At 34.8% G+C, this 4,884-nt stretch overlaps 1 protein-coding gene across 1 annotated transcript in view; it reads left to right on the plus strand.

The window, feature by feature from the left end:
• The window catches only part of LOC119571470 (putative helicase mov-10-B.1), a 29,372-nt gene that overhangs the window by 9,715 nt on the left and 14,773 nt on the right, over nt 1–4,884 (plus strand). The gene's annotated exons all lie outside the window — the stretch shown is intronic.

Below are 4,884 nucleotides of genomic sequence, written 5' to 3' on the forward strand. Positions count from 1 at the left end.
TTCTCTCTCACTCTCTCTCTCTCTCTCCTCTCTCTCTCTCTCCATCACCCCCCACACAACACACACACACGCGCCACACACCCACCACACACCATCACACCACACACACACACACAACACACACAACACATGCACACACACACATGCATACACACATGCACACACTACACACACACACACACACACACACACACCACACACACACACACACAACACACGCACTCACACACACGCACTCACACCACACACTGCACCACACACACGCACTCACACACACGCACTCCCACACACACACACACACACACACACACACCACACACACACACACACACACACACCACACCACACACATATCACACAACATACAACACCCCATAACACACACAAACCCCACACCGTGACACACTAACACACATACACATACACAATCACAAAACGAAATGCACTTTTGACACCGGGATCTCCTCACATCCTTGAATAACTCATCTATCCTTTCCACTGTACCACACGTGAAAAATATTTGTGTTGTCACTGTCTTGTCTTGTTTGCCTGTTCTTCTGTTACCCTTTACATATGTCATCAATCGTTCTCATATTTGAGCTCTCACCCACATGACCAATAAACTTAGTCTTGCCTTTTGTTCTAAGTGTCCAACAGCCGCATACAATCTTTTTTGCACTCATCATTGTTTCTTTGCCTCATTCATACTGTTTCCCGTTTACCCACCCATGTCAACAAGTCTTTTCTCTACTTCTTATTCCCAACATCATAACTATTCCTTTTGAAATGTAACAGGTTTTAAAATTTACTTTTTCGTAAGGTAATCCTCGGTTTCTTTCCAGATTTATTGAGATCGTACTGTGGCATTTTTGCAAATTGGCAATTCTTCTTTTATCTTGGTCAGACCCACACTGTATTAGTTAAAACAGTAAGTTTAATAACCCTTTTCAGCTTTTCTAACGAACCACTCCATTGATTATTAAAGCACTGTTTTGTGGCTTTTTGAATCATTCTTTCTTGTTTATCCTTGGTTTTAAAGTTAAAACAGCTCAAGTTGACTTTCTACTTTTATCAACATTTGTTGTAGTTCATGTTACTGCTGACATTAAAATCTTCAATTTGCATATCTTAGTTGATCTTGGTATTTCACAACCATCTCATTTTCTTCAACTTATCTAACATTATTTGTTCAGAATTACATTAATTAAAATGGGCAGACAGTTTTGAACTTCGTTCGCACCCTTGTTTACTTCTCAAACATTCATGTTTAAAACATAAGTTGTTCTTACAGTTGCTTGGTGTTGGTCATACATGTCTTTTATTAGCTGGATGATGTGTTTTGGAAATTTCATATCGTTCATGTTATTCCAGAGGATATTGTGATCAACAGTATCAAAAGCCTTCGAGTAATCGATGAAACACAGGTATAGGTCTTTTTGATGTTCTCTGTTTTCTCTATGATCAATTTCAGATTTAGAATCTGGATTCTGGTACCTTTTCCAGGGCGAAAACCTGCTTGTTCATCTGCAATTTCTTCTCGTCTTCAATTTCATTCTTTCAGCAATAATTTTCAATAAAATTTTGCTGCTGTGACTTATTAATGCAATTGTCCTGTTATTGTTGCATTGGAGTGCATCACCATTTTTAGGTATGGGAGTAAAGACTGATTTTACCCAGTCTTCTGGCCATTTTCTTTCATTCCAAATTTTCGTACAAAGTTTGTGGAAGTATTCAACACTTTCGCCAGCATTCTTGATTAGTTCTGCTGTTATTTCATCTATTCCGGGCCTCTTGTTATTCTTTGATTCTTTTAGCAGTGGCGGTGGTTCATCTTTGCTGTCATTGAGTCCAATTAATGTTGTTAGATCTTTATTCTTTTTGTATAGGTTGGAACAATATTGATTCCATCTATCTTTGACTTCTTTTCCATCACATAAAACTAGTCCATCTTCAGTTTTGATAGTGTCCATTGTAGGTTTAAATTTTGTGTGATGTTTTGTATCCTTGGTAGAGTTCTTTAGTTGTCTTATTGATAGAACAGTTTTCAATTCTCTGGCAATGTTCATTTAAATATTTTTCTTTATCTTGTCGCAATAATCTTTGAAATTTTGTTTTTTGTTATTTGTAAATTATATCTTCAACTGGATTATTATTACCCTTTGATTTTAGGCATCATCTTGTTTCAGTTTCACTTAGTGTTTCTTCAGATATCCAAGGGGAATTTGTTTTTTTCTTTTTGGCGATAGTTTCTTAAGCAGTGCTCAGCAGGAGTTCTTTTCCCTCATCCCACAACTCATTTGGTGTTTTATCATCTTCACATTGATTGAGTATTTCAAATTTGTTTGACACTGTAATTCTGTAATTGTTATCAAGAGTTTTGTAGTCGAGCTTTAGAGGTGGTGTTGGACGCTAAATCTTTTTGAGTCTTATTTGAAAGTTGATAGTAGTTGGTGGTCACTGTTGCCGTCGGCACCAGGTCTTGTCTTGGCATTTTTTATACAACTTTTCCATTTCTGGTTCAACACAATGTAGTCAATTTGGTTGCGTGTTCTTTTGTCTGGTGAAAACCACGTGTACAATTGTCTCGAGTGGTGTTGGAACAATGTGTTGGTTATAACTAGATTATTTGTACTACAGAATTCAATAAAATCTTTATCTCTTTCATTTATATCTCAAAGGCCGAATTTTCCACAGGTGTCATTTTTTAGATGACTTTTGCTTACTTTGGCATTGAGGTCTCCCATGATTACTTTTAATATACATATATATATATATATGTATATATACATGTAGAGAGAGAGAGAGAGAGAGAGAGAGAGAGAGAGAGAGAGAGAGAGAGAGAGAGAGAGAGAGAGAGAGATGTATACACACACACCACACACACACACACAATTATATTTATATATATATATATATATATATATATATATATATATATATAAATATATATATATATATATAAATATATATATTATATAAATATATATATATATATAATATATATATAATAAAAAAAAATATATATATAAATATATATATATATATATATGTTATAAACATACATGTGTGTGTGTTTACAAATCTATTTATCTATCTAGATATATATATAGATATGTGCACACACACATACACACACACACACTAACACATATATATCATCATCAATAACGTATGCTCATGTTTGAGCAGCCGTGGACCTCTCCACCATCCTTCGCCACTTAACTTGATCTTTTCTTTCAACTTGTACCATCGACAGCCCGCAAATATCTTTGATGTTATTGCTCAGTCTTGTCTTCGGTTTGCCTCTTCCTCTGTTTCCTATCACTCTTTTTTTTGTCTATCTTCAGCACCCAACACTCGGAACCATATGACACAATTGGGAAAAGTAATGAGTTCAATAACCTCAGCTTTGTTCGTAAGGCAATGCTTCGGTCTTTCCAGATGTTATTGAGAGCAACTGTGGCATTTTTGGCAATGACAAGTCTTCTTTTTATCTCCGGTGAATTATCATATGTATTAGTTAAAACAACTCCAAGATAAGTAAACTTTCACATTTTCCACAACCATTCCATTGATTGTAACATGTTCATCATCGTTCATTGCCGGTTATCTTCGAATCTTTATGATCTTAGTTTTCTTGGCATTAAGAAACAAACCAGCCTTTTTGCTTGCTTCTCTAACTTTATCTAGTAGTTGTTGTAGTTCAGTGATACTGCTGGCAATTAAAACTATATCATGGGCATATCTTAGATTTGATATTTTGTATTCTCCAACATCTACAGTTCCTTCAAAATTCTCTAGAGCATCTCTCATAATTGCTTCAGAATACATATTAAAAAGGTGTGGAGATAGAATGCAACATTGTCGTACTCCTTGGTTGACTTCAAACCATTCTGTTAAGCCATAAGTTGTTCTTACAGTTGCTTGTTGTTGGTCATACATGTCTTTTATTAGTTGGATGATGTGTTTTGGAAATTCCAGAGTATCAAAAGCCTTCAAGTAATCTATGAAACACAGGTATAGGTCTTTCTGATGTTCTCTGTTTTTCTCTATGGTCAGTTTCAGATTTAGAATCTGGTTGAAAACACCTTCTCTCTCTGTATATATATATGTATAAATAAAAGGCTTAAAGTATTGAAAACCCTATTTTTATGACATACTGCTAGCTGAATGCCAGGCTTACTGGCACCTTAAAAGTACATCAAAAAATTTCATGACTTGTAGACATCATAACAGCACCTCCGTGATCTCCCCTACCCTTACCCTTCCTCACTGGCAAATGTCAGAATTCTAATGCATATTATAAAAACAGGTTTTTCAATACTTCAGACCTTGTACTTTATAACTAATTCACTGAGGATATATTTAGCTGCTTGTAAGCAAACCATCACTTGTTTTTGGGAGTAAAATAGCTATTACTTCTTAAATAAACTAACATTCTACTACTACAAAACAGAAAATAAAGAAAAACTTAATTACTCTGAAAGTTAAATCTACAATCTTCCATACTGACTTGTGTCTCATCATGAAAACCATTTGGAAGAAAATAAAATGGATTTGTAGTAAACTATTTATACCCTTTATCTATTCAGCTATCATGGACTAATCCATTTCAACTTCATATCTTAAAGTAATGTAGTCAATATAACACGTGAAGTATTTGGTACATACATAGTTCAATAACTATTCACAAAAGAATCCACCGCAGCCCATTGTCTCTGATTTTGCACTGTAATTAAATCAAATAATCTTGTAAATGCTTAGGATGAAGTGCAGCTTCTGACCTGATCTGCCCTAGGAACTGCATTAGCAAGTGCTTCTTTAATTACTTAACATATAATCTTATACAAGTCCCAAGTAACAGATGTTATATCCAAATAGACT

The sequence above is a fragment of the Penaeus monodon genome, chromosome 4, assembly GCF_015228065.2.
Source record: "Penaeus monodon isolate SGIC_2016 chromosome 4, NSTDA_Pmon_1, whole genome shotgun sequence".
Classification (NCBI taxonomy): Eukaryota; Metazoa; Arthropoda; class Malacostraca; order Decapoda; family Penaeidae; genus Penaeus; species Penaeus monodon.